The 21053-nt window shown below is 36.4% G+C and overlaps 1 pseudogene across 1 annotated transcript; it reads left to right on the plus strand.

The window, feature by feature from the left end:
* The first annotated feature begins 1637 nt into the window (after positions 1-1637).
* Positions 1638-4850, plus strand: LOC307150137 (UDP-glucuronosyltransferase 1A6-like; annotated as a pseudogene). Its single transcript has 3 exons — positions 1638-1734; positions 2264-3110; positions 4842-4850. The product of its transcript is annotated as a UDP-glucuronosyltransferase 1A6-like (transcript).
* The last annotated feature ends 16203 nt before the right edge of the window (positions 4851-21053 follow it).

The raw sequence follows: 21053 nt of genomic DNA on the forward strand, positions 1-21053 counted from the left end.
CGCTCATACTGGAACTGTTGTGAGATGCACACAGAGTGACTTTCTATTGCATGTGAAAAGACGGATGCTACAGTTTGAGCTGACTCACAAATGTACTTGACTACAACAGCTCTTCCTCTTCTCAACATGGACTGCGTTTTCCCGGGGATGGGGTTTAAATTTTAGGGTTGGTGATGTCACTAACCCTGGAGGAATGTCGTGTAGTCCCTACCAGCCGTTTGTTGTAGTCCTTAAAAAACGATTTCTTTAAAAGCAAATATCTCCCTTTGCTTTGAACTTTGCAGATGTTGTTTATGCTCAAAAAGCAACATTACACACTAACTAAAGTTAGAAAAGTGAAATCATATTCAACCACCCCTTTAAAAAATAAAATAATGGTTCCTCCCAGATCATATGTCTATCCACTAGCAAGCTGGAAAGCAATTTGCTTGCTATCTATCTGATAATAAATTGCGAAAGCAGTCAGTTGATATATTTGCACATAGGGAGACACACAGGCACACAGAGGCTCTTGATGTCAGGAGAAGAATTTTTGTCTAGAAACATGCGCTTAACAGTGATTTTATGTCTAGTGATCAGTATAGTCATTTGTGCAGCGCTGGACCAGAGTCCATCTGGGAAGAGCAGTTGGACTGGGAAGCTGTTAGTGGTACCAATGGATGGAAGTCACTGGACAGGAGTGAAGGCCGTGGCAGAAGAGATGGGACGCAGAGGTCACACAGTGATTGTGGTGATTCCAGAGATCAGTATGCGTTTGGGTCCAGGCAAACACTACATCACAAAGACATTTACGGTCCCATACGAGCTGGAGTTGATCAGCGAGATATTTACCGAGCATGTTCGTGAATTGACAACCTCAGGGAAATCCCTACTGGAGAGAGTGACTTCAATAGTGGGAAATATGCTAAAGATGTTTAACTTAACGGCCTCTACAAGCGATAGTCTGTTCAAGAGCCAGGAGCTTATAGAGTTTCTGAGAGAACAAAACTTTGATGCTGTTTTAACAGATCCTGCCTTACCAATGGGGCCCATATTGGCATTTAATCTTTCCGTACCTGCGGTGTACATGTTAAGGGGATTGCCATGTGGCCTTGATGCTGTGGCCACAGCCTGTCCAGAACCTCTTTCATATATCCCACGTTTCTTTACACAAAACTCAGACCGCATGTCTTTTGGTCAGCGTGTGATGAACGTTCTTGTGAGCATGCTGGAACCACTAGGATGTAAGGTTTTTTACTGGTCCTTTGAGGAAGTGGCATCCAACTTCCTGCAGAGAGATGTGAGCATGGCTGAGATCCTGAGCACTGGAGCTGTCTGGTTAATGCGGTATGATTTCACCCTGGAGTTCCCCAAACCCCTGATGCCCAACATGCATCTCATAGGAGGAATTAACTGTGAAATGAAGAACCCACTGACGAAGGTGAGCATCACCTATGCTTGTCACATGATACTTAGAGGTCCGAGGCACTTAACTGCAAGTATGCTAGATAACTACAATCAAATCTTACAGTATGTGACCTATAAACTGTCTAAATGAAGTGATGAAAAGGTAAACGTTTCAAAAAGGCCAGATGAATGTATTAGAATATAGAATATTCACAACTCTCAGGACTCGTAATGTGTGATTAAACTAAAGCATGTTTAAAGTCACTACAGTATCTGCAGGAGAACCCAGACTGAAAAGGGTGATAAAATTTTCTGGGATCTCAGCCAGTAAAAAGAAACAAAAGACGAGTGGGACTCTGAACCTACGTAATTCATTACCAGGGTCATTTTGGGTGAATGTGGCTTCTACATGTTTCTGTAGCAACATCCTTGTTGGTCCTGGAACAACATTTCTGACAACTAATCAGAATTTAGTATTTGGTATTAATGTATTAGATTGCAGACTGCAGATTAGACTCGACCACCGCAGCATGCCCAGTTTCTGTGTCTTACGTCCCAAAATTCTTCACACAAAACTCATACAGTATGTATTTTCATCAATGTGTTCTGCATCTTGTGAGCATCTTGAAGCCTTTGCTCTTGCAGACTGATATTTTTGTCAACCAAGAGGTCAAAGCTGAGGTATCCTAAGGTGGTACAAAGAGTATCCCTTTGTTTTGAGAAGCCACTGTTTGCCTTGGATGACAGACTAGAAAATAAGCTCTTTAGGAAATCCATAAATCAACTAAACCGCTAATACGTGAATGTGTTGCAGCTTGGTTGTATCTTTGAACATAGTTCAGGTATCAACGTTAAGCTCTACCAATTTTATGTCTAGTGATCATTATAGTCTGTTGTGCAGCGCTGGACCAGAGTCCGTCTGGGAAAAGCAGTTGGACTGGGAAGCTGTTAGTGGTCCCAATGGATGGAAGTCACTGGACAGGAGTGAAGGCCTTGGCAGAAGAAATGGGACGCAGAGGTCACACAGTGATTGTGGTGATTCCAGAGATCAGTATGCGTTTGGGTCCAGGGCAGGCAAACACTACATCACAAAGACATTTCTAGTCTCGTATATGCAAGATCTATTCAACCAAATAATGGTGGACCATGTTCGTGAATTGACAGCACCAGGACAGTCCCTATTGAAGAGTGTGACTTCAAAGGTGGACTTTTTTAAAAAGATGATGAACTTAATGGCCTCTGCAACTGAAAGTCTGTTCAAGAACCAGGAACTTATAGTGTTTCTGAGAGAACAAAACTTTGATGCTATTTTAACTGATCCTGCCCTACCAATGGGGCCCATATTGGCACTTAATTTTTCCGTACCTGCGGTGAACATGTTAAGGGGATTGCCATGCGATGCTGCAGCCACAGCCCGTCCGGACCCTCCTTCATATATCCCACGTTTCTTTACACAAAACTCAGACCGCAAGTCTTTTGGTCAGCGTGTGATGAACGTTCTTGTGAGCATGCTGGATCCACTAGGATGTAAGGTTGTTTACTGGTCCGCTGAGGAAATGGCATCCAACTTCCTGCAGAGAGATGTGAGCATAGCTGAGACCCTGAGCACTGGAGCTGTCTGGTTAATGTGGTATGATTTCACCCTGGAGTTCCCCAAACCCCTGATGCCCAACATGCATCTCATAGGAGGAATTAACTGTGAAATTATGAACCCACTGACGAAGGTGAGCATCACCTATGCTTGTCACATGATACTTAGAGGTCCGAGGCACTTAACTGCAAGAATACTAGATATCTACAATCAAATCTGTATGCTACATGACTAGAAACAGACTAAAATAGGTGATGAACAGGTCAGCTTTTCAGGATAAATGGGGGCATGCACACCATTCTTAACAACCTACAGTATCATTTTCCTGTAGTTTATGGTTAGGGTTTAGGTTAGGAGTAGGAGTTTTTTTTCTTCCAAAACTTGTTGACCCAACATGCCTACTCTGCAGAATCAAGACTTGACTTAATGTGATACTTATTGGACTAAACTTGACTGCCACAGCTTGCAAAAATTCTGACAATATTGAAGTCTTTGCTCTGCTGACTGATATATTAGTCACAGGGTATCTGTGGGTTTTTATAAAGTCTTAAATTCAGTTTGACCAAATTTAATGAAAAAAAAAAAAAAATCTTGAATATCTCAAATGGTATAACAAAACGAATAACTTACATTTTAAGAAGTCTAAAATTTGGGCTCGAGAAAACAGGAATCACCATACAGCCTAATTGATTTATTAAACTTCAAAATGCAATGATAAAATTGATGTGAGCACTGCATGTTCTCACTGTTTCAGAGCAATTCACAATCAATACTGCATATTTATACCAAGCCATTGCTTATGATCTGCTGTTAACCGCACGCCGTCATCGCCAAAGAGGAGCAGGACCGAGCAGGACACGGAGCGCATGCCTGCGTCAATGCGCGCAGCCGCGTCCAGGAACGTTGCTTGCACACACTAAAAATACCTCAGTGAAAGTTATAATGAGAAGGTATCGCGCTGTCTGTGAATGTCCTGACGCACACACTCACACACACAACGCACAGAAAGTGTCATTTTTGTCGAGTATCCTCATAACAATAAGCAATCTTAAATTAGTTACATAAAGTCTTAAATGAACAAGAGTAAATGAGATGCGTGAGATCCTGTCAGCAGCGGCAGATTTTAAAGTGACAGCAACCACTAATTCTGTAGTCTGTTAAGTTAACCAAAGAACAAAGGGAACAGAGGAAATCACTAACTGCTCTTGACTAAAGAACGCTTGCAGCTTTAATAAGGATTAATCTATGTTTAATTTATAATTTACGCAGTGCGGACTGTTTGATAACCTAATTCAATTTCTGTATATTTCATACCTGTTAGACAGGAAGGGCACATGTAAATAGCCTATTACATTTATTTTTGGGTTTATGTGAGGAAAGTTTTAAGTTCACTTATATTAAAAGTTGTTAGAATTTTCAAAAGTAACAAATAATTTTCATGGAGACATCAGTAGCTACAGTGATACTGGTCTTCATTCATAAAAAAAAGGCATTAGTAGTTCTTATACTACGGCACCTGTCAAAATGATTGATGACTTCCGGTCCCGCCCCCAGATAAGACATCTGGTCACCGCCCTTCCGGTTGTCCGTTGAGCTGTCCCGCCCTTTCTGGCGTGTATAGATAAGGATATGGATTGTCGTATTGACCGTTTGATCATGCGTTTTGACCCTTCGATCATGTGTTTTGACAGGTTTATCTACCGGTGTCTTTCCGGCATATGTTGTTATGGTTTGTCCCTATCGTCCTAGCTAGTCGTAGATCATGTGGTTTTGACAGAAGGTTTGAAGACTGTGTCACACACCCATTATCTCTTGTGCACACAAGCTGGGTGTATTTTCTGTGTTTGTGATCTGTTTTTGACAGAAAGTTTGAATTTGTTGTCCGGTTCAGTTATGTGTTTGTGTGTATGGCATCACAAGTGCTGTTAGGAAAATGTGTCAGCATCTGATATGACCCTCTCCACATTCCTGAGGTAACAGCAAAAGTGAGAAGAGTGTGTGTGTGTGTGTGTGTGTGTGTGTGTGTGTGTGTGTGTGCGTCCTCTGATATGACCCTCTCCACATTCCTGAGGTAACAGTGAAAGTGAGAAAAAGTGAGTTAACTTAATCATGCTTTATATTTCACAAAAATAATATACAATAATATCTTACTAAAAATCTACTGAAACAATTTAATTCAGTTTTAGATAAACAAAAGAATAAAAAAATCATATTACATAAACATTCCGTTCTTTATAAGGGTATACATTAAAATGGTTATCTTGCTAATTTAACTAAAGTTGAAAAACATTCTGTTCTTTAAAAGTATATAAAAAAATTAAAAAATTAAAATCTACTGAAATTTCAGTTTTAGATAAAAATAAAATTCATCTAAGTCTGCTGACTAAAGATTTCATGAAGCACCAGACAAATGGTGTGTGTGTGTGTGTGTGTGTGTGTGTGTGTGTGTGTGTGTGTGTGTGTGTGTGCGTGCGTGCGTGTACGTGTGTCTGTGACAGGCTCCGGTAAATTAGTGTGCCGTCATCTTTCTGAATTTATTTCAAAACATAATCGTAAAAGTTTAAAAGACTGTTTAAATAAAATCTTTAAAGTTTGAATACATTCATATCTTTTAGAAGATTACTGTAATGATTTTGTTTAATGGTGACCTAAAGTATAATTGTTATTAAAAAATGTCTGTCTGTTCAAAAACTTTAGATTGTAGAAAAACTGTACTTTTTAGTCGTTTTAAATCTCATTTATATGAAAAGATTCAATCAGCATTTTTTTTTTTTTGTCCATGGGTTTCAATTTTTATGGTGGGGGCTTTCCATAGCTATAATGAATTTTGTACCGTACACCTAAACACAGAAAACTACATTTGTACATTTTCAAAATGAAATAAATAAATAAATAAATAATTTAATATCATTTTGTGCACACACACGGTTCTAAAAAATAAACTAATCTCTATTTTAAATTAAATTATTATTAATAACATATGTTACTAAAATGTAAACAAAGTTTTAGCTAAATAAATATATAAACAAAAACACCTTACAGCCCAGATCCTTCAGAGATAAACCACAGTGTGATCTGAAGCTTCAGGAAACAGGGTATATCAGACCAGATGAGTCTCGGGGGACAATGTCACAGTAAATCTAGTCTGCTAACGCCTTTTACAGAGTACATCCAGAGTTTATACTAAATTCATTTAAAAGCATAATCATACAAGTTTAAATAAGGTATTTTAAAATTAAAAGAAATCTTTAAAGTTTTATTAAAATCATATCTTCTATTTATTTTCTTAGAAGATTACTGTAATGATTTTGTTTAAACGGTAACCTAAAGTAGAATTTTTACTAAACAGCGTTTAGTTGTTGATTGTTGAAAAACTGTGCTTGGGCATCTTAGATCTTTTGTCCATACAACATGTTGTCAAAGTTTGTCACAATGTTTTGTTGTTGTGTTGTTTTTAAGAAATCCGAGGACTCCACATTGCTCTTATTTAGACTAAGTTGTATCATCTGCAAAATCACTGACGCGGCATAAGTAAAGTTGGTCTTGAGCGAATATTTAATTTTATCAGTCATAATTCAAAGTATAAGTATACGATCGTATAAGATCATTTTAACTTGTATTCCCCAAACTATCCTTAATCAGTGTGGAATCACACAGGGTGAAACCCTTTACTGAGAATATACTATCGGTTATCTACTCAAAATATATGTAGAAGTGTAAAATCGGTGTTTAAAATCTGTCTGCTGGCCGCATGAATAGACTTTGGGGAGAGCTGATGATACTATCTATAGCAGGAAGCATGCCCTTTGACCTCCTCGATTGTGGAGGCTTTTTTTTGTTTTTTGTTTTTTTTGTTTTTTTTGTTAAAGACCCAACTACAAGTTAGTTCTCCCAAAAGAATTTCTCCCATCTAGTGGTTCTCCCATCTACTCGCTTTTTCAAATGCGTGTTGCAACTGCGGTAGCCGTAATGTGTCAAGAAGCTATGACAACATGGCTTCCAATAGCACTTCATTGAGTTTAACGATACATGTTTTTGTACTGTTATGACAGCTATATAATGATTTACACAACCAAGCAATGAAAAAAGCTTGTAATTTAGACCATACCTTTGACTTGCCTGTCGAGAAGAAATCAGGCAACTCCCCTTTCAAAGTCTTTCTCCTTCATTAGATCTTTCCACATGGGGAAAAGCTATCCTGATATTTATTTACATACCGATAAATTAAATGTTAGCTTTTAGGCGATGAGGATTCCTTCTCCCGTGGCTCGGCATAAGTATGATCCTGCATTATAATGTACTGTGCAGTGCAGCCTTTCAAATTTGCCGGGGCAGTATCATTGCCTCCCATATGGTCTAGCGGTTAGGATTCCTGGTTTTCATCCAGGCTGCCCGGGTTCGACTCCCGGTATGGGAAGACATTTTTTTTTTACATTGTCAACAAAATTCAAGTTATTCAATAATCATTTTTAGTTATCCATAGTCTTAGAGGCCTACAAGTCTCAGAGGTCTACACGAACTGCAGAAACATGCAGTTTCTTGAAGATTCAGTACTGAATCATTTTCACAAATACAATTATATAGAATTCAGAAAATTTCACTATGGAATATTTACTTTATCTATCATAATTTCAATTTAGTACATCATCATTTAAACTTTTCATCTCATAATTATGACGCATAGTCATAATTGTAATTTCAACTTTTTGTTATAATTATTACTTAATTCAGAATTACAATTTTTGTCAATTACACCTTTTTAATGTAAGACTTAAAACGTTTTAAGGCATAATTTGGTTGTTGACTATAGTAGTGTTGATGATGAAACGTGTTGAGTTAGGCTAGCGCTTTTTGTCCCTCTCTGGTATTATAGTGTTTCAAGATGGCGGAACGACACGGATGTATTAGCTAAATGATTTTAGCTAATAAAATACAATTGTTTCAACGAGCGAATCTACACATGAGAGGCCTTCAGAAGTCATAACTCCAGGGGTCAACGGCTTAGGCCCATTGGTTTCGGCATTTGTAAAAATCAAATACTGTATTACACTTTTCAAAGTTACAATAAAAATACCTGTTGTGTTCTGACACACAAGGCCATTAACTTGTTTTTATAAATGTATTTTGCTTATTTCTACAAATATCGACCTGAAAAATGAAAATCAGAAAAAAACAGAAAAAACATTGTTTTAAAATACAACTAAACCATGATAATGTTTAGTTTAACTTTGTAAATAAAATAAAATAAAATATTATGGAAGTCATTGTACTTTAATTTAACCATATTTTATTTATTAATATTATGGCTTCATGTTGATTTAAAGTTTTTAATTGTTATTAACAAATACCTTTTAACATCCGGCACAAAATGAAAGAGATGTATTATTTAAAAAAAAAAAAAAAAATGAAAAAAAAAAAATGGAATGTTCACAATCACTATGTGTCAAAAACAGTATGTGTGTAAATAGTTGTGCAAAGTTCCACACCCTATGGACTAACACATAAATAAATATATATAACATACACAAAACATTTCTTAACTAAGCAACTGTTTCTTAAATTATCAGACACTCACCGCACTGATGTTAACATCACCATATATTGTGTTTTCTACCATGATTGTAGTAACTATTGTACCACCATTCTTCTGGGCAACTGTTAAGTTAAGCTGATTAGGGTTCTGAATTAATGGCTGTCCGAATGTTGTAGAAATATTATGCTGTCGTCGTTGTGGAAGGTTGTTAGGCTGTTGATTTGTCATGTTTCCAGAATGTGTTTGAACGCACAGCGTTTGAACGTCACCATCTGTTAAAAAATGAACAATTAAATACACAACCAAAAACCATGTAAACATTATAGTAAAGCTTATTGAAGATTGAGAAACATATTGACTACTAACAAAGTCAATTATACATCTTTTCCTACGTTTGATATTCTTTTTTCTGATTTTTTTCACTATGGACTTGATCCTTTTTAATGCTGTTTTCTCTCCATATTTATTCTGTAGTTCCTCTACTGTGTCTTCCAACCTCCCTGTTGTTCTTCTCCTGCTGTGTTAACCAAAGACAAACAGTTAGAAGAATAAAATGTATGTACAATAGCAAAAATAAAAGTTGGTCATTAGTTGTTAGGGTTAGATACACCTGTAGACACATTCACACACCCGTTCGCCTGTTTTCATTTAGCATACACCAGAGTTCAAACATTCACTTTTTCACTTTTTATTTATTACATCGAGAAAACATGAATACGACACACTGCACTTGGATGAATACATTTATTAGATTTATTTAATAATATTACCAGTTCCATATTATCTTTATTAAAAAATAAGGCAATAAATGATTTTATTTTTTTAAATTTGACTGCATTCTTTACTTTTTGATTTATGAATTAACAGACTGATGGGAAAAACATTATTTTGCAGTTACTTTTTTAAAATTTGTTTTATTATTCAACTATCTCTTTCTTTTTGTTAGATTTTATTAGTTGTAATTTTATATATAAACATTTAACTTTTAAAATAAATGTTTTACAACAACATCACCATCTTCCGCTATATTTGGGCCTCCATGCTCATCTATTTACAGTATATGATATTGGTGAAGGGGGCCAGCATGAATATATTTTTTAGGGGGCTCCCGAATTCTCTACGGCCCCGTTCACATCGCATCGTAAGCGCATAATATCACCTGCTCAAGTACGTCTTGACGAGTTTCTTCTGTATTAAACAGCGAATCTTCTCAGTCAGATCGTCGCAAGATCTCAGGAATCCTCTCACACTGCTTGTGTTCACGAGCTCCATCGCTGCACTTTTGTGCGGCTGTGTGCGACTCTTAACGATTCAAACTTCCATAAAGCGCACCAAAACAGCAGCGCGGAGATGTGACGTCATGTGTCGAGCGGGCGCTCGTAAAAAGCACATCTTTGCATTTCTTCTGAAACAACAATTTTTAACATCACTATCGCAACACTTATCGTATTGCCGGCTGGGATTGTAATGTTTTGTATGCCGTTTTCTTTACACTCACCCCGGATATCATATTTGTTATATATCTCTTTGTTCATATACGACAGTATTCGCATGAATTGGCTTGATTTGATAAAATTATGTTTTAAACCATCATCTTCACTTGAGACATTTACATTATACCGTCCTAGTTTTTAAATAGCGCTAAAATGTATATTTTAACCCTTTATGCGGATATGCCGCACAAGGTTCTCTGTTCTCTGGTTCTGTGTTTTTAAAAATAAAGACAAGGATACCTCTTTCTATAAGCGACCCTTAAAATCTGTGCATACAACAAAACACGTGTAGGTGTACGATGATTTATCAGAAAATTACTTTTGTTTGAAGAAAAACTTAAATCAGCTGGTGCTTGATAACTATTGAAGTTATGATGCGATATTTATCACGTTTTCATTTTAACTCAATACTCTATGAACTTTAACATCTTGTTGGTCAAATTAACTTAAAGCCTGCGCATCCTAGCTACTTTCTAAATGTGTGTAACAGAACTTATGGTGAACAATTTAGCCATATGTTTTAAACGTGTAATGTTTAAACAAATTTTGTTACTGGACTGAGTGAACAAACTGGACTGACTTCTCTTTTGTTTTTATGCATCAAGTTAAATGCAAATGATAGGAAAACTTTATGATAGGAAAGTACGGACGGCGCCTTTGACCAAGCCTCTACATATGGGGCACTTGCTCAGAGAAGGCGCACATTCTTTGCACACAACTAGGTGACCACAGGGGATAAAGACAATGTTCACTTCCTTATCCATGCAAACTTTGCATGTGCGCTCCTCTTGAAGTCTTCTTAACTGTTCCTCCATAGGCAAGTCTGAAGGATCTTGACTCAGTGATGCAGCTTCATTGGTCTGGGCCGTCAGGCCACACTCAAATTCCATCTCTAAAGCAGGATTGTTCTCTTGTTCTCTCACAAATTCTATCGATTCGCTGTCTCCATTAGTCAATAGCCGCTCAAATAGTCTTGGAAATCTTGCTTGAATCTGATGAACAAACTCTTGGCCCTTTTCTTGCAGCAGGTATTCACATCTTGGAAACCACTTAGCATGTTCTACCCATGGATCATCACCAGACTCCCAACATCTGAGTCCACCATCGCAACAAAAGCACTTCACGTCATCATTACGACCAACATAGTAAAAACCAGCCTTTGCCAATTGTTCTGGTCGAACAATTATTCTTGAGGGCCAGTAGACAAATGTGAGCAACCTTTCTTCACACTGTTGCATTGCCGATACATTGGAAAGGTCGCCACCAGATAAAGGTACATTATCTGCACGGTCATCTCGAACGAAGCGGCAGTGGGGGTAATGCCTCTGGTGTTCTGATACTGCACGATCTCCCGGTTCCCAGTTGCTAAGCTGGCCTCCACAACTGAAGCAAGCCACTCTGTCGCCCTGGCCAAGGTAGTAGAAACCACTTTTGGCAAGCTCGGCTGGAGTTACTGGTGCAAGAGGCCAATTCTGAAAGGTGTCAAGGCGTTCCTGTTCCCGACGCATGCCAGGATTGTGACAAGCCAGAGGTCGCTGGTGAGACATATCCATGTTTAAGTAAACTTCTCCATTTGGCCTGAAACGGGTGTCGCAGGGGCGGAAAGCTGTAGCATGGCTACGTTGCGAAGTGGGGAAAAGGCACTTTTGATGAAGACAAAAAAAAAAAAAAGGGGCCACAGGGCGTGTCCACTCAAGCCCTTCTCTCTGCTGGACATCCCATGCCTAGTGTCTAGTCGTCCATGACAGAACACATAATCTTATTAAAAAATCTATTGAGAACAAAGAACACCACAAAATATCCTTTTTTCTTTTCTGGGTGATATGATACAACTGTATTGCCGCCTTGGGAATATAGTAATTAAAAAACAAATATTGAAATATTCTAAATCATGTATACTATTTTATTAGCTCAGACATTTTTTTTACCAGAATTTTATTTCAACATTATACTTTCATACATTGAAGAAGACATTTGAGTGAAAGACATTTACAGATGGTCTAACCAGAATAGAAAATCTCTGCAGGCTATCATGTTTTGCTCCAGGGTATAGTTGACCAGACTTTCAACTAATTCACCAACGTCAGTTTTTGCATTTTTTGACACCAGTGACACACAGAGATCCGTTACAAATGTCCATATAGCGAGAATTTCTTTGATTTCGAATTCATCACAACATTCACGCAACACATCCAGAACTTTTCTGAGGATTACGCCGATCGGCTCTTTGCTGTCAAAAAACATGGGCGTTACATCAGGCCATGACTTTATCAAGCCTCTTACGTCATCCATCTCATTTTTGAGATTTGTAACACGTTTGGTGTCCTGCGTACAATCTTTTTTCATACCACACGCAGTATCGATGATCCTGTGCATCAAGCCAACCATTTGGCCTCTAAAATAATCTTTAAACATAGAGTCCAGCATAGCTCTTAAACGACATTCTTTGCCCGTGGCACACTCACACGCCGGAGGATAATTGTGCCCCGCATCGCCAGAACTCAACGGGGAGTCGCTCTCCTTTAGGTTTTGCGTCGCCATTTTTTCAACTTTTCAATTTTTTTTCAAATTTTCCTGGAATGTTCCTGGAATCTCCTGAGTCCTTGTGGGACAATTGTCCAAGCCTTGTGTTTTTGGGTCGGAAGTTTGCGTCAGGTTCTGGCAATCAGGACTTTCAACTTTTGTTGCAGTAGCACAGCAGTCCGCGGCTAGTAGAGCTAGAGTAGAGCTAGAGCGTGCGATGTCCTGAAATATTTATCAGGTTGGGGTCCGCCCCCGCTGGAGGGGCTGAATAGGGTGTTGTCATCAGGAAAGCCATAAATAACTATGTAAATTAAACCCACATTGCATCAGAAGTAGCGTCATGGAAAAGTTATGCATATGCCGCCAGAGAGAAGTTTATTATTTTCACTCAGTCCAGTAACAAAATTTGTTTAAACATTACACGTTTAAAACATATGGCTAAATTGTTCACCATAAGTTCTGTAACACACGTTTAGAAAATAGCTAGGATGTATTTCATTTTACGCAGGCTTTAAGTTAATTTGACCAACAAGATGTTATTTGAAAAGTAAGTTAGTTGAAATTAAAACGTGATAAATATCGCATCATAACTTCAATAGTTATCAAGCACCAGCTGATTGAAGTTTTTCTTCAAACAAAAGTAATTTGCTGATAAATCATCGTACACCTACACGTGTTTTGTTGTATGCACAGATTTTGAGGGTCGCTTATAGAAAGAGGCCTCCTTGTCTTTATTTTTAAAAACACAGAACCAGAGAACAGAGAACCTTGTGCGGCATATCCGCATAAAGGGTTAAAATATACATTTTAGCGCTATTTAAAAACTAGGACGGTATAATGTAAATGTCTCAAGTGAAGATGATGGTTTAAAACATAATTTTATCAAATCAAGCCAATTCATGCGAATACTGTCGTATATGAACAAAGAGATATATAACAAATATGATATCCGGGGTGAGTGTAAAGAAAACGGCATACAAAACATTACAATCCCAGCCGGCAATACGATAAGTGTTGCGATAGTGATGTTAAAAATTGTTGTTTCAGAAGAAATGCAAAGATGTGCTTTTTACGAGCGCCCGCTCGACACATGACGTCACATCTCCGCGCTGCTGTTTTGGTGCGCTTTATGGAAGTTTGAATCGTTAAGAGTCGCACACAGCCGCACAAAAGTGCAGCGATGGAGCTCGTGAACACAAGCAGTGTGAGAGGATTCCTGAGATCTTGCGACGATCTGACTGAGAAGATTCGCTGTTTAATACAGAAGAAACTCGTCAAGACGTACTTGAGCAGGTGATATTATGCGCTTACGATGCGATGTGAACGGGGCCGTAGAGAATTCGGGAGCCCCCTAAAAAATATATTCATGCTGGCCCCCTTCACCAATATCATATACTGTAAATAGATGAGCATGGAGGCCCAAATATAGCGGAAGATGGTGATGTTGTTGTAAAACATTTATTTTAAAAGTTAAATGTTTATATATAAAATTACAACTAATAAAATCTAACAAAAAGAAAGAGATAGTTGAATAATAAAACAAATTTTAAAAAAGTAACTGCAAAATAATGTTTTTCCCATCAGTCTGTTAATTCATAAATCAAAAAGTAAAGAATGCAGTCAAATTTAAAAAAATAAAATCATTTATTGCCTTATTTTTTAATAAAGATAATATGGAACTGGTAATATTATTAAATAAATCTAATAAATGTATTCATCCAAGTGCAGTGTGTCGTATTCATGTTTTCTCGATGTAATAAATAAAAAGTGAAAAAGTGAATGTTTGAACTCTGGTGTATGCTAAATGAAAACAGGCGAACGGGTGTGTGAATGTGTCTACAGGTGTATCTAACCCTAACAACTAATGACCAACTTTTATTTTTGCTATTGTACATACATTTTATTCTTCTAACTGTTTGTCTTTGGTTAACACAGCAGGAGAAGAACAACAGGGAGGTTGGAAGACACAGTAGAGGAACTACAGAATAAATATGGAGAGAAAACAGCATTAAAAAGGATCAAGTCCATAGTGAAAAAAATCAGAAAAAAGAATATCAAACGTAGGAAAAGATGTATAATTGACTTTGTTAGTAGTCAATATGTTTCTCAATCTTCAATAAGCTTTACTATAATGTTTACATGGTTTTTGGTTGTGTATTTAATTGTTCATTTTTTAACAGATGGTGACGTTCAAACGCTGTGCGTTCAAACACATTCTGGAAACATGACAAATCAACAGCCTAACAACCTTCCACAACGACGACAGCATAATATTTCTACAACATTCGGACAGCCATTAATTCAGAACCCTAATCAGCTTAACTTAACAGTTGCCCAGAAGAATGGTGGTACAATAGTTACTACAATCATGGTAGAAAACACAATATATGGTGATGTTAACATCAGTGCGGTGAGTGTCTGATAATTTAAGAAACAGTTGCTTAGTTAAGAAATGTTTTGTGTATGTTATATATATTTATTTATGTGTTAGTCCATAGGGTGTGGAACTTTGCACAACTATTTACACACATACTGTTTTTGACACATAGTGATTGTGAACATTCCATTTTTTTTTTTTCATTTTTTTTTTTTTTTTTAAATAATACATCTCTTTCATTTTGTGCCGGATGTTAAAAGGTATTTGTTAATAACAATTAAAAACTTTAAATCAACATGAAGCCATAATATTAATAAATAAAATATGGTTAAATTAAAGTACAATGACTTCCATAATATTTTATTTTATTTTATTTACAAAGTTAAACTAAACATTATCATGGTTTAGTTGTATTTTAAAACAATGTTTTTTCTGTTTTTTTCTGATTTTCATTTTTCAGGTCGATATTTGTAGAAATAAGCAAAATACATTTATAAAAACAAGTTAATGGCCTTGTGTGTCAGAACACAACAGGTATTTTTATTGTAACTTTGAAAAGTGTAATACAGTATTTGATTTTTACAAATGCCGAAACCAATGGGCCTAAGCCGTTGACCCCTGGAGTTATGACTTCTGAAGGCCTCTCATGTGTAGATTCGCTCGTTGAAACAATTGTATTTTATTAGCTAAAATCATTTAGCTAATACATCCGTGTCGTTCCGCCATCTTGAAACACTATAATACCAGAGAGGGACAAAAAGCGCTAGCCTAACTCAACACGTTTCATCATCAACACTACTATAGTCAACAACCAAATTATGCCTTAAAACGTTTTAAGTCTTACATTAAAAAGGTGTAATTGACAAAAATTGTAATTCTGAATTAAGTAATAATTATAACAAAAAGTTGAAATTACAATTATGACTATGCGTCATAATTATGAGATGAAAAGTTTAAATGATGATGTACTAAATTGAAATTATGATAGATAAAGTAAATATTCCATAGTGAAATTTTCTGAATTCTATATAATTGTATTTGTGAAAATGATTCAGTACTGAATCTTCAAGAAACTGCATGTTTCTGCAGTTCGTGTAGACCTCTGAGACTTGTAGGCCTCTAAGACTATGGATAACTAAAAATGATTATTGAATAACTTGAATTTTGTTGACAATGTAAAAAAAAAATGTCTTCCCATACCGGGAGTCGAACCCGGGCAGCCTGGATGAAAACCAGGAATCCTAACCGCTAGACCATATGGGAGGCAATGATACTGCCCCGGCAAATTTGAAAGGCTGCACTGCACAGTACATTATAATGCAGGATCATACTTATGCCGAGCCACGGGAGAAGGAATCCTCATCGCCTAAAAGCTAACATTTAATTTATCGGTATGTAAATAAATATCAGGATAGCTTTTCCCCATGTGGAAAGATCTAATGAAGGAGAAAGACTTTGAAAGGGGAGTTGCCTGATTTCTTCTCGACAGGCAAGTCAAAGGTATGGTCTAAATTACAAGCTTTTTTCATTGCTTGGTTGTGTAAATCATTATATAGCTGTCATAACAGTACAAAAACATGTATCGTTAAACTCAATGAAGTGCTATTGGAAGCCATGTTGTCATAGCTTCTTGACACATTACGGCTACCGCAGTTGCAACACGCATTTGAAAAAGCGAGTAGATGGGAGAACCACTAGATGGGAGAAATTCTTTTGGGAGAACTAACTTGTAGTTGGGTCTTTAACAAAAAAAAAAAAAACAACAAAAAAAAAAAAAAAAGCCTCCACAATCGAGGAGGTCAAAGGGCATGCTTCCTGCTATAGATAGTATCATCAGCTCTCCCCAAAGTCTATTCATGCGGCCAGCAGACAGATTTTAAACACCGATTTTACACTTCTACATATATTTTGAGTAGATAACCGATAGTATATTCTCAGTAAAGGGTTTCACCCTGTGTGATTCCACACTGATTAAGGATAGTTTGGGGAATACAAGTTAAAATGATCTTATACGATCGTATACTTATACTTTGAATTATGACTGATAAAATTAAATATTCGCTCAAGACCAACTTTACTTATGCCGCGTCAGTGATTTTGCAGATGATACAACTTAGTCTAAATAAGAGCAATGTGGAGTCCTCGGATTTCTTAAAAACAACACAACAACAAAACATTGTGACAAACTTTGACAACATGTTGTATGGACAAAAGATCTAAGATGCCCAAGCACAGTTTTTCAACAATCAACAACTAAACGCTGTTTAGTAAAAATTCTACTTTAGGTTACCGTTTAAACAAAATCATTACAGTAATCTTCTAAGAAAATAAATAGAAGATATGATTTTAATAAAACTTTAAAGATTTCTTTTAATTTTAAAATACCTTATTTAAACTTGTATGATTATGCTTTTAAATGAATTTAGTATAAACTCTGGATGTACTCTGTAAAAGGCGTTAGCAGACTAGATTTACTGTGACATTGTCCCCCGAGACTCATCTGGTCTGATATACCCTGTTTCCTGAAGCTTCAGATCACACTGTGGTTTATCTCTGAAGGATCTGGGCTGTAAGGTGTTTTTGTTTATATATTTATTTAGCTAAAACTTTGTTTACATTTTAGTAACATATGTTATTAATAATAATTTAATTTAAAATAGAGATTAGTTTATTTTTTAGAACCGTGTGTGTGCACAAAATGATATTAAATTATTTATTTATTTATTTATTTCATTTTGAAAATGTACAAATGTAGTTTTCTGTGTTTAGGTGTACGGTACAAAATTCATTATAGCTATGGAAAGCCCCCACCATAAAAATTGAAACCCATGGACAAAAAAAAAAAAATGCTGATTGAATCTTTTCATATAAATGAGATTTAAAACGACTAAAAAGTACAGTTTTTCTACAATCTAAAGTTTTTGAACAGACAGACATTTTTTAATAACAATTATACTTTAGGTCACCATTAAACAAAATCATTACAGTAATCTTCTAAAAGATAAATAGAAGATATGAATGTATTCAAACTTTAAAGATTTTATTTAAACAGTCTTTTAAACTTTTACGATTATGTTTTGAAATAAATTCAGAAAGATGACGGCACACTAATTTACCGGAGCCTGTCACAGACACACGTACACGCACGCACGCACACACACACACACACACACACACACACACATACACCATTTGTCTGGTGCTTCATGAAATCTTTAGTCAGCAGACTTAGATGAATTTTATTTTTATCTAAAACTGAAATTTCAGTAGATTTTAATTTTTTTATTTTTTTATATACTTTTAAAGAACAGAATGTTTTTCAACTTTAGTTAAATTAGCAAGATAACCATTTTAATGTATACCCTTATAAAGAACGGAATGTTTATGTAATATGATTTTTTTATTCTTTTGTTTATCTAAAACTGAATTAAATTGTTTCAGTAGATTTTTAGTAAGATATTATTGTATATTATTTTTGTGAAATATAAAGCATGATTAAGTTAACTCACTTTTTCTCACTTTCACTGTTACCTCAGGAATGTGGAGAGGGTCATATCAGAGGACGCACACACACACACACACACACACACACACACACACACACACACACACACACTCTTCTCACTTTTGCTGTTACCTCAGGAATGTGGAGAGGGTCATATCAGATGCTGACACATTTTCCTAACAGCACTTGTGATGCCATACACACAAACACATAACTGAACCGGACAACAAATTCAAACTTTCTGTCAAAAACAGATCACAAACACAGAAAATACACCCAGCTTGTGTGCACAAGAGATAATGGGTGTGTGACACAGTCTTCAAACCTTCTGTCAAAACCACATGATCTACGACTAGCTAGGACGATAGGGACAAACCATAACAACATATGCCGGAAAGACACCGGTAGATAAACCTGTCAAAACACATGATCGAAGGGTCAAAACGCATGATCAAACGGTCAATACGACAATCCATATCCTTATACACGCCAGAAAGGGCGGGACAGCTCAACGGACAACCGGAAGGGCGGTGACCAGATGTCTTATCTGGGGGCGGGACCGGAAGTCATCAATCATTTTGACAGGTGCCGTAGTATAAGAACTACTGGCATTAAACAATTGTTTAAAATATACTCTTTATGTTGTCTCTTTATGTTGTATCTGTATTACAGTGGAAATTGAGTCTCACATTATTTAAATTTTATTTGCACACAAAACATTAATGGTGAACATTTTTGACTTTATAAAATGATTCTCTCAAGTCTTGGCAATTGGCCCCTATTAAAATAAAGAAAGTAAGACATATTTTTCATAGTTTAGTAGCCTACTATATTCTTTTTGGCAGAATTTATCATTATAATCAACCTAATTATTTCCTGGATTTTGTATCACCATAGTCCCTAAAGGTATGTAAATGCAGGAAATGTGATTAAAATTGTGAAAAACATTTTTGCTTTTTTTAAAGTGCAAAAACTTTTTCCCCCATTTTGTGTGATGGTCAAAAAAATGATCAAAGGTTGCCCAGATTGTGTTGAGCCTGCCACAGTCAAGGGAAGGGGCAGTCATGGCCTAGTGCAGTGGTTCCCAAACCTGTCCTGAAGGCACCCCAACACTGCACATTTTCTTTGTCTCCCTAATCAAACACACCTGATTCAACTCATCAGCTCATTAACCCATGTGATAATGGGTTACCATACTTGGCCGTCACGTGTCACTTTCACTTTCACTTTTTCAAATGCGGATGCTGAGCGAACCTTTTCAGTTATTGGCCTAAACAAGACTGACAGCAGGAACAGACTGTCACTTGATGGCACCCTGTGAGTGATGGGAAGTTCGGATCATTTTACTCACTCGTTTGTTCGATCTCGTTCATTAAAATGAACTAATCTTTTTTCGAGTCATTTCGTTCATTTAAGGGGCTTTAAATGTTATACTTTTAACAGCCAAATTCCCCGAACACATCCACCTACGCAGTCTTTATCATATTCTGAATTAAGAAATCATTATAATGCAGTCAAAAATAATTTACAGGGAACATAAATAATATCTTTACAAGTCTTTCGTTCATTTGTCACGTGACAGACGCGTTCATGAACGGATTGAACCCTGCTTCAGATACGAGCCTCCTGCAGAGGTAGTGAAGCAGGCCAACACTGTGGCATATAGGCTACAACAGGCCTAATGTGTGAAACTTGTGTTGTGGTTTTCTGGGGAGGTGGAGTAACTATTATGTGTCCCTTTTGTTTTGAGATTTTTTATTGTTTTGATGTTGTTGTTTTACATGTTTGTTATTTAATCACCTCTATATTTATTTATTTTTTATAATGCAATCAATAAATTAATTGTACATTTTGAAAAAAAATCTCTTTTTTTTTCATAAATCAGGGTTTATACCAAGTAAATAAGGACTGATGTTTTTAAAATTACGGTTAGGGTTACGCGTGCGCACTGATGTTTTACAGAGTCTCACTCCAGCCAAAGTCCCAAAGTTGGCAACCCTGGGACCCACCTTCCAGAATATTTTGGATGTCTCGCTAATTAAACAATCATCTCATCAGCTTGTTAAATAGAGAGACATCTCAAACATTCTGTGAGGTGAATCCCGAGGACTGGAGTTGAAAAACACTGTTGTAGATGGTTGTAAGAGTGCATGTTTTATCCCTCGTCTGTTTGAATGAGCTGCTGGAAGTAGTAAAGCATAGACATTACAAAATAAGAATCCCGGTGTGTTTCGGCCTTGTTTATTAGAATTGCGTTTTGTATGAAATCTTTTTTTTTTTTTTTTTTTTTTTTGTTGTTGCTGATACTCTGTGTTCAACTCAGAGGTTAAAGCTGAGTTGATTTACAGTCTTCTTCAGGAGGAGCAAAGAGTATCATTTGGCTTGAGAGGCAACTGTTTGTTTATGATAACAAGTTAGGATATAGGAGATTAATTAACCTGCTAAACTGCTACTAAATGAACATTGTTTGGTTGTATTTTTGGACAGTCCAAGGATCAACAACACTGCCAGTGAAGTTCTTTTGACACTGACAAATTTTTAACCAGTTATGACTGCTTGCTAACTACAAGCTAAATATTATGTTAAGCCTTCTCAATTTTTTTGTAAAAAGACACTGGAGAGCTTTGTTTATTGTAATACCATGA

The sequence above is a fragment of the Squalius cephalus genome (genome assembly GCF_949319135.1).
Source record: "Squalius cephalus genome assembly, chromosome: 22".
NCBI lineage: Eukaryota > Metazoa > Chordata > Actinopteri > Cypriniformes > Leuciscidae > Squalius > Squalius cephalus.